Source organism: Vipera ursinii (genome assembly GCF_947247035.1).
Source record: "Vipera ursinii genome assembly, chromosome: 5".
Lineage (NCBI taxonomy): Eukaryota > Metazoa > Chordata > Lepidosauria > Squamata > Viperidae > Vipera > Vipera ursinii.
In genome coordinates this window covers 90,788,983-90,799,434 of record NC_139518.1, presented here as the reverse complement: position 1 = coordinate 90,799,434, position 10,452 = coordinate 90,788,983, and positions in this window count along the sequence as shown.

The following is a 10,452-nucleotide window of genomic DNA, read 5'->3' as shown; positions in this document are numbered from 1 at the left end:
GATGCTTCATAGGCCTGGTCTAGAATTTATTTTGGAGCATTCAACTATCTAGAGCAGGCATGTCAAACTCATTTTGTTTGAGGTAACTTTTTATAAAAGAATTGCCATTAATTTGTTTTAATAAAATAATTTAAATCAATTTTTCACTTGATTTCAAATTAAATGAATTATATTGGTTGACAATGAGATATTTTTTAGTACAATTGTCAAATGCAATAAACTGGTTTTAGGTATGTGTTACTGGAAGGAAAAAGGAATCCCTGCTGCGTTACTGATCTCAGAGAAACATTTGCATGTATGCAGGTATCCTTAGGTATAGTTATGGATGGGAAATATTGGTTGCAAAGTTGGCATTTCTGGATGTAATACAGATACAGTCATGGCCGAAATAGTTGGCACCCCAGAAATTTTTTCAGAAAATCAAGTATTTCTCACAGTATTGCAGGAACACATGTTTTGCTATACACAGGTTTATTCCCTTTGTGTGTATTGGAACACAACAAAAAAGGGAGGAAAAAAGCAAGTTGGACATAATGTCAAACAAAACTCAAAAAATGGGCTGGACACAATTATTGGCACCCTTAATTTAATATTTGGTTGCACACCCTTTGGAAAAAATAACTGAAATCAGTCGCTTCCTATAACCATCAATAAGCTTCTTACACCTCTCACCCGGAATCTTGGACCACTCTTCCTTTGCAAACAGCTCCAGGTCTCTTATTAGAAGGGCGCCTTTTCCCAACAGCAATTTTAAGATCTCTCCACAGGTGTTCAATGGGATTCAGATCTGGACTCATTGCTGGCCACTTCAGAACTCTCCAGCGCTTTCTTGCCATCCATTTCTGGGTGCTTTGTGACGTATGTTTGGCGTCATTGTCCTGCTGGAAGACCCAAGATCTCAGACACAAACCCAGCTTTCTGACACTGGGCTCTACAGTGCGACCCAAAACCCTTTGGTAATCCTCAGATTTCATGATGCCTTGCACACATTCAAGGCACTCAATGCCAGAGGCAGCAAAACAACCCCAAAACATCATTGAACCTCCACCATATTTCACTGTAGGTACCGTGTTCTTTTCTTGGTAGGCCTCATTTCGTTTTCGGTAAACAGTAGATTGATGTGCTTTACCAAAAAGTTCTATCTTGGTCTCATCTGTCCACAAGATGTTTTCCCAGAAGGATTTTGGCTTACTCAAGTACATTTTGGCAAACTGTAATCTTGCTTTTTTATGTCTCTGTGTCAGCAGTGGTGTCCTCCTGGGTCTCCTGCCATAGCGTTTCATTTTATTTAAATGTCGACGGATAGTTCGCGCTGACACTGATGCTCCCTGAGCCTGCAGGACAGCTTGCATTCCTTTGGAACTTGTTTGGGGCCGCTTATCCACCATCCGGACTATCCTGCGTTGCAACCTTTCATCAATTTTTCTCTTCTGTCCACGACCAGGGAGATTCGCTACAGTGCCATGCGTTGCAAACTTATTGATAATGTTGCGCACTGTGGACAAAGGCAAATCTAGATCTCTGGAGTTGGACTTGTAACCTTGAGATTGTTGATATTTGTCCACAATTTTGGTTCTCAAGTCCTCAGACAGTTCTCTTCTCCTTTTTCTGTTGTCCATGCTTAGTGTGGCACACACAGACACACAATGCAAAGACTAAGTGAACTTCTCTCCTTTTTATCTGCTTTCAGGTGTGATTTTTATATTGCCCACACCTGTTACTTGCCCCAGGTGAGTTTAAAGGAGCATCCATGCTTGAAACAATCTTGTTTACCCACAATTTTGAAAGGGTGCCAATAATTTTGTCCGGCCCATTTTGGAGTTTTGTTTGACATTATGTCCAATTTGCTTTTTTTCCTCCCTTTTTTGTTGTGTTCCAATACACACAAAGGGAATAAACCTGTGTATAGCAAAACATGTGTTCCTGCAATACTTTTCTGTGAGAAATACTTGATTTTCTGGAAAAATTTCTGGGGTGCCAACAATTTCGGCCATGACTGTACTTTGGACTTATTTTTGTTTCTTTGCATATTTGGTATTTTTAAAAAGACATATGCTACTGACTACGCTTATGCACATATGTAACATGATCACTGCTTGTCCAAAATGTTAATATAACAGATAATACCACCAGAAATTATTTTAGCCTTTGTAATAAATGTTGTTATTGATGTTAAGCTCACCAGGGAAAACATCATATATTGTTATGTATATACTAGGTTAATTATTTAAAGACTGAAGTGCAACATAACTAGATTCTAAATAATCTATTTTTCAAAACACACAACAGTCCAAACAGTAAAAGTAAAGTCCAAATTAAGAATATTTCATTCTTAAGAATTGTTTAGATTCAAAATAAGTTTTCAATAGTGTACAAAAGATACTATTTTTTCTAGAATCAGCTAAATTAGACATATTACATTGAGAAAAATGTTTCTCATTTCTTTCCTGTTATTTTGTTATCTAATTTTACCTTCCAAAAGACAAAAGCAGATGAAAAATGTGAGGTTCTTTCCTGTTGGCTTTTTTGAATTAGCTGTTTTAGATTCTAAAAGTTTAGTTCCTAAAGAAGTAATCCTGTAAATAATTTTAATGTCCTCCTCTAGTACAGGCTCTTTTATGACTCAAGGACTTCAACTCCCAGAATTCCTGAGCCAGCGTGGCTCAGCTTGGAAACCTCTCCCTTTCCCCTCAGCATGGCTGGCTCAGGATTTCTGGGAGTTGAAGTCCACTAGTCATTAAAAAAGAGCCAAGATTGCTAGCCCTGCAATAGGCTTAGGAAAGCCAATAAGGGAGCTGGGGTTTTTTTGGTTGTTTTTTGTTTTGCAAAAAAAAGGTGCCGGAACGCCTTTCTGAACGTTCTGAGAAAAAAAGCCCTGCTTTTGCTTATCTGAATCGTATGACATGGAAAATTTGCTTTCTACATGTCTGATCCCTGTTTGTACCCCTTCTACAGCAATTCAAAACTTCACTGGCTTGAGCAAATTTCTATTGAATAAAACCTTTAACTATGAGACTATATCTAGTTGGGGGTTGACTGCCTATGATCTACCCCGATGTAATTGCTTTGCACAGCCCAATATTAGCAGTCCCTGAGAATATAACATGCACTAAAATAGTTAATTGTACATCTTCAAGTAAAAAACCTCACTGTTTTCGTATTAATTCACCTGTTTTAAATTGTAGCTTTTGAGGAAACTTCCTTTAATTTTGCTCATGTTTGGCTCCCGCAAGGATGGTTTTTTACATGTGGTCAAGAAACTTTTAATTACATTCCTGCTAATATTAGTGAAGCAGTGTTGTCTCAGCCAGTTGATTCCTGTTTTGCTTTCCAAACAGCAAATTCACTCAAACTGTTCTCGAGGTGGAGTCATGCTAGATAGCAGTTGTGACTCTGAAACAGCTTTACTTAATAAAGCAGAATACGTAGCTTTGGCTATATCTATAGTGGGTGTGCCAGCAGTTGCTGCTCATGCTCATCTTAACTGTTGCGTGTAATTTGGCAAAAATAATTAATGCTACTTCTATAGCTATTTCAGCAATCAACCACGAGCTGCAAGCTTTGCGTAAAGGTATTTTACAAAATCATGCTGCTATTATTTGCTTTTGCGTCAGCATTTGGGTTGTGAAAGTTTTGAAGGAATGTGTTGTTTTAACCTTTCAGATGAATCACGAACCATCCAGCACCAGCTCAATATTTTACATAATTTGGCCTCTGATTTGAAAATTGATACTTTAGGATCTTGATGGAAGAGCCTTTGGGCTTGGCTAACCACAAATTTATTGGGAAATGTCCTACGCTATTTAGTCATTATTTGTGCTATTTTGATTGTTGGGTGCTGTTTTGTTCAGTGTCTCCCTTCCTTTTGCAACATATGTATCACAGCTTTTTGCTCTAAATCCCCTCCCACACTGCCTCAGAGTCAGGTATATTCCTCTCCTGATTAGGACCCTTCTATTAACCCTTTTTACAAGTCCTTGGCTAACAAAAAAGAAAAGGGTGAGATGTAGAGATGGAGGTCAAGGATATGAAGGGACCGTGTGCAGAAAACTGCCTGCCTTACTATCCTGATATCCGCATGTCTATGAGCTCATTCCAATTAGCATTGCCAAGGACTGCCAAGAACCAGCTAGATAAGAGAGACTCTGCCCTGGCTGGGATGTTCGGATGTTCTTTAAGATTGACTAGGGAGTACACCAATAAACAATGCTTTTGCTGTGTGTTATTTCCTGCTTGTTAAAACTGTATAAATACAATAAACTCTGCGTAGGCAGACAGACATTTTGGGACAGCCTGCGATGACTGGTCTCTGAATTCGACAACCACTTGATTATAAACTGATACTAGACACGATTTTGGCAATGACAGAGCAAATTAAAGCCAAATTGCAAGAAAAATCTGACAACTTAAAGCCACCAAATCAAATTTTGACTTTAAATGAGGAAAAGATAACCCGAAATCAAATAGGAGTGGAAACTAACACTAAAATAGGAGATTTCAAAGAACAAAAGCAACCTACAGAAAACCTTAAAGTCCAAACTTTAATGGCAAGTACAAAACCTACAACTCTAAAAGCAGCAGCACCTGAAGAAAACAACACCAAGAGTGAAGACACTAAAGCCCTTCAAATACAATATATTGAGTATTCAATTAATCAAAGGACAACCATAATACAGCTACTAATTTCTACCTAACCCAGACAGAATTGGAAGAACAAAAAGATTTGATTGATTTAATGACAACTATATTATATCAACCATCAAAAACTGAATTATCAAAGCAAAAATACAATGGTTACAAAGGGGACATCTTCCTTGCAAAACTGACATTTGGATACGCTCCCTGGATTCAAATAAGAGGTATAGGAAGAAAGGTACATACATTTGAGATTTTAAAGATGCCAAGAGGGAAGCATGATTGGCACAAAAGGAAGGCAAGAGTTAGATTTAAAAAAACCTGAACTTGTTTCTCTTTTGGGATTCCTAAAGATAGACTATAATAATATCTCTTTTATGGATTAAGGGGAATCCCTAAAAAATATAACTGATTTTACATTTAGCTTTTAGATTGGTAAAGGAAAACAAATGTAAGCTTTTAGAATATAACTCCGAACTATATTTTAGAACTTGGAATGACCTATCAAAAGAAAGTATTTTAATAATTGATGTACGGTCAAGATGACTTATAGACTATTCAGTGGTTACTTTTGAACCATAGTATATAATGAAGGATTTTATATATAAAAGATAGTATTTTAATAATTGTTGAATGGTTAAGGCAAAAAACATATTTCTATTAACTGGTGATTTCTTAAGATGAAAATTAGACTTTAATGGTAAAACATAAGAATGCTTTGTAATGAACAATATAAGTTTTGTAGACAAAAGAATTATTCTTTATTGAAATAGGGAATTGTGGGTTACCCAAAAATTAAGCTTTTTCCTATATTCTATAGGCCACTCTACAATATCCTATTGCAATTAAATAAAATTAAAAAATAGGATATTGATATGTATTACTGAAAATATATTTTAAGTTGTTTTTGATTGACTAGGTTACAACTAGAAATGTACTAACTGCCTATTTTGTCTATGTAATAACTAAGGGAAGTAGAGAGGGCATCTCTGTTGATGTAACCTAAACTATTTATAACTTGTTATTTCTTATTTTAAGTACCCAATCACAATATTGTTTCACAAATACCTGTATATGTAAGTATTAAAAAATCAATAAAATTTGTCTAATTTTTTTTTTGCAAACTCAAGTTTGCAGAAAAAGAAAAACTTTGATTCTTGACTCATTTTTTAGGGGGGAATTTACTAGAAGGCTTCAAGGTGGTTATAGTCTGGATTGCACCTCTGACTGTTGTTAATTGACCCCTGAATAGAAGAATTGTTATAAAATACTGCTTTCACTGATGCACTGACAATTGCAAACACATTGGATTACAAAAACCATATATAAAGATAAGAACTATATAAGATTTGGTTGCTTGGATTTTGAGATTGGCTGGTTTGATAAGGCTAATTACAGAGACTAAGGTACTGGTGAAAGACTATTTGAAGGGAAAAGATGAAATGGATATTGCATACTTATCTAAAAGAGATCGGCAGAAGTAATACTCCAAGACAAGAAAAGTACTTTTCAGGAGGAAATGTACACAATGCTACGACAGATTCAAATGACAATAGTTTCAAACCACAATAAGATCAAAAAATGACTTTGATGATATAAATACGCACATCTTCAATCTAAACTTAAATTAAAAAACTCTCCGAAAACGACAATAATGAACAAACAAATCAGATAGCATAGGAGGAGCCTTGGTGGAGCAGTGGGCTAATGCCTCCTTAAGTAACACCAGCTGCCTGCAATTAGTGCAGGTTCGCATCCCACCAGACTCAAGGTTGACTCAGCCTTCCATCCCTTCCGAGGTAGGTAAAATGAGGACCCAGATTGTTGGGGGCAATAAGCTGACTTTGTAATAATGCCGCTTGGGGTGTGTGTGAAAGCCCTAATAAGCAGGCATATACATAGAATGAAAGCTACTGCTAAGCTTGTAAGCCGCCCTGAGTCTTCGGAGAAGGGCGGGATATAAATGGAATTAAAATAAAATAAATAAAATAAATAAACTAGAAGAAAATGACTTAAACAGGGAAGCTACAAATGAAGAGAACTACAGCTTAACACAAACAGAAAAAAATCTGTAAGATTTTACAACAATGAAAATGGAAAAGATATTTTATCCGTCAGGACTTCAAAACAAATTTGAGGATAAGGAAGATTTAAGAAAATGGATTATAGAGCTGCCAGGAAAATCTGGGAGACAAAAAGAATACATCCTACTCAACTTGTCCTTCTCACTCCCAACAACACTTACAAAAATACAGGAACTTCCTGGCAAGCGGAATATACTAACGCATTTTCCAGCGTATAAGACGACCCCCTACTTTTCCTGTTAAATTACCGTATTTTTTGGACCATAAGACATACCTGACCATAAGATGCACCCAGTTTTTAGAGCAGGAAAACAAGAAAAAAATATTCTGAACCAAATAGTACCGGTATACTAAAACAGGGCTTTTCAACCTTTTCATTCATTGTACCACTTTTAGGACAAGGCAATGTCCGAGTACCACCAGTCGCCCAGCAAGGTGTCAAAAACCTGACACCCCCCCCCCAAAAAAAGGAAAAAATGATAAAGTGCAGGTAGTCCTCGGCTTACAATGATTCACTTAGTGACCGTTCAAAGTTACGATGGCACTGAAAAAAGTGACTTTTGATCATTTTTCACACTTATGACCATTGCAGCATCCCCAGGGTCATGTGATTTACATTCGGATGCTTCGCAATCGATTCATATTTATGATGGTCACATTTTTCCAGGGTCATGTGATCGCCTTTTGCAACCCTCTGACAAGCATAGTGGGGAAACCAGATTCACTTAACAATCATGTTACTAATTTAATTTCTCTCTCCCCCTCCCTTTCTCTCCTCTCTCCTTTTCTCTCTCCCTTTCTCTCCCTTTTTCTCTTTCCATTTCTCCCTTTCTCTCTCCATTTCCCTCCCTTTCTTTCTCGTCTCTCTCCTTTTCTTTCCCTCTATTTCTCCCTTTCTCTCTCCCTCTATTTCCCTCCCTTTCTTTCTCCTTCTCTCTCCCTTTCTCTCCCTATTTTTCTTTCACTCTATTTCTCCCTTTCTCTCTCCCTCTATTTCCCTCTTTCTCGTCTCTCCTTCTTTCTCTCCCTTTCTCTCTCCATTTCCCTCCCTTTCTTTCTTCTCTCCCTCTCTCCATTTCCCTCCCTTTTTCTCCTTATCTCCCTCTCCCTTTCCCTCTATTTCTTTCCCTTTCTCCTTTTCTCTCCCTTTCTCCTTCTCTCTCTTCCTCCCTCCCTCTCCCATTCTCCCTTGCTTCTTTCCTTCCTTCCTTCCCTCCTTCTTTGTCCTTCCCTCTCCATGTTAGAGCAGTATCTGCGGAGGTGGCCCTGCGGCCCGGCTTTCTCTTGCAGAAAGCAAGCTAAAACGGAGCAAGGAAGATTTCCAGGAACGTGAATCGGCCAATCTCACGCTCCTGCAATCTCCCTCACTCGGTTTCAGCTCCCTTGCTACAAGAGAAAGCAGGCTGAAATGAGGGAGATTGCAGCAGTGCGAGATCAGCCGATTCGCATTCCTGGCAATCTCCCTCACTCTGTTTCAGCCTGCTTTCTCTTGTAACAAGGGAAGCTGAAACCAAGTGAGGGAGATTGCAGGAGCGCGAGATCGGCATTTCTCAGCACGTGCCGATTCGTGCTCCTGGCAATCTCCCTTGCTTTCCACTTGCGGAGGTTGGGGCTGGCCATACGGATCAGCTTCGGGCCATAAGACGCACCCTCGTTTTCCCCTACTTTTGGGGAAAAAAAGTGCATCTTATGGTCCGAAAAATACGGGTATACGGTTTGGGCTATACTCGCCGTATAAGACTACCCGTATTTTCCGGCGTATAAGACTGGGCGTATAAGACGACCCCCGACTTTTGAGAAGATTTTCATGGGTTAAAAAATTGTCTTATACGCCGGAAAATATGGTAATTTGGAAAGTTATTTGGCAAAATTAGAAGGCTAGAGTTAGACTCCAGGAAACATCATGGTTCCACACAATATTTAGTAGCTTGGAAGCACCTGCCTTCATCCTAGAATGAATGGGTCCATAACCGTCACGTCAGAACACCTAGATTACTTAGTAAATTCCATGCAATGTATCCTGATAAACCAAACTAATTCCTATCTTTATCGCCCTTTGAGTTTTTCTACAGGTTTATCTAATTTTTTAAGGGGGGCAACATGTCAGAACCGTTTCTTTGCTGGGGGGGTACTTTTACTGGTTGCATCTTTTCTTTTCCATTCTGTGGGTTCTGCCATACTCCTGGGGGAGGGGGGAGCCTGTTGGGGAACTGCAATGTATTTTCTTCCTTTCATTTAGCTGCTACAATGTATCCTCTCCGCTTCCTCTACTCCTTGCTCTTTGAACTGTTTCCCCGTTACCAGCCTGGAGTGAGAAAGGAATGTGCTTCTGGCCATCTGGCTTATCTCTCCCTGTGGAAAGGAAGGTGCGAAGACCCAACAACGTTTTCACAGCCTTGGGAATGGCGTCTTATCAACTCCGTTCCCACAGTGGACTTAACACTGACCAAACTCTTGGGGTGGGGTTTACTTCTTACTCCTTTAACCTACTGATTTGAGTGGGAAACCCTCAGATCCTGCCTTTTATGCAGCTGTCAGCTTCTCCTAATAAAAGTTCCTTTTAGGATGAATCTGTTCCAAGAGTTCTGCTTTCTTGGGAAGAAGTTTTGAAGTGGGTCTTTACACTTAAGAGATCTGATTTGACTTAGCAGATGGAGTACTACATGATTAAACATTTCTTTGAATACGGTTAAAAGAATAATTTTGGATATAAAAGGGCCCTATAGTAAGAGGGATAAGAGATATACCTAGTATAGTATTTTTACAATATATGAAATATTAAAATACCGGGGTGATGTATGTGAATGGAAAGTTTGGACATTTAAAGGTAATTAATTTTGAGAGAATTATGACCGAGAAGAAGCTTAAGTAAGAATTTTGAATACAGGACATATAGTGACTTAATGATTTTTATAAATATAGTTGAAATATAAGCTGTTTAGAAAAGATGTTATATGTGGATATTATAGGATATATAAGTAGTATAGTATTTTTTATAATATATGAAATATGAAAATATTGGGATGGTGAATGTAAATGAAAAGTTTGGATATTTAGGTAATCAACTTTGAGAAAACTATGACTGATAAGAATGGTTTGAATACTGAGGGGAAATTAAGTTTAAATAAGAATTTTGAAAACAGGACACATAGTGACCTAATAAGATGACTTTTACAAATACAATTGAAGCATAAGATAATTAGAAAAGATGTTATATATGGATGTCATTATTTGTACAAACACAAAATAATGTTTATATCCAATCTTGTATGCATTGAAAATATTAAGAATTATATCTATCTAATGTTGACAAAGGAGAATACTATTGGAAAAAGGGAAGATCAAGGAAACATACTAATTAATACATTGATCATGGAATTAGAGAGATTAATCGGGCCTGGACTGACTATAGTTTTAAATTTGGTTTTATTGGGTTAATTGTTATGTATTTATTACATTTATTGTTTAATTCTTTTTTAAATTTTGTATTTTATGTTTTTAACTTTTTATTGTTGTAAGCCACCCTGAGTCCTTAGGGACAAGGGCGGCATATAAATTTAATAAATTCAATTCAATTCAATTCAATATTATTTTTTCAAATATATGAATCCAGATAACATGCTGTTTACTAAGCACTAAAAATTGTTATTGTAAAAAAATCAATAAACTATATTTAAAAAAAAGAATGGAGGGGAAGGGAGGACTGTTAGAACAATCTGCAAAAAAAAAAAGG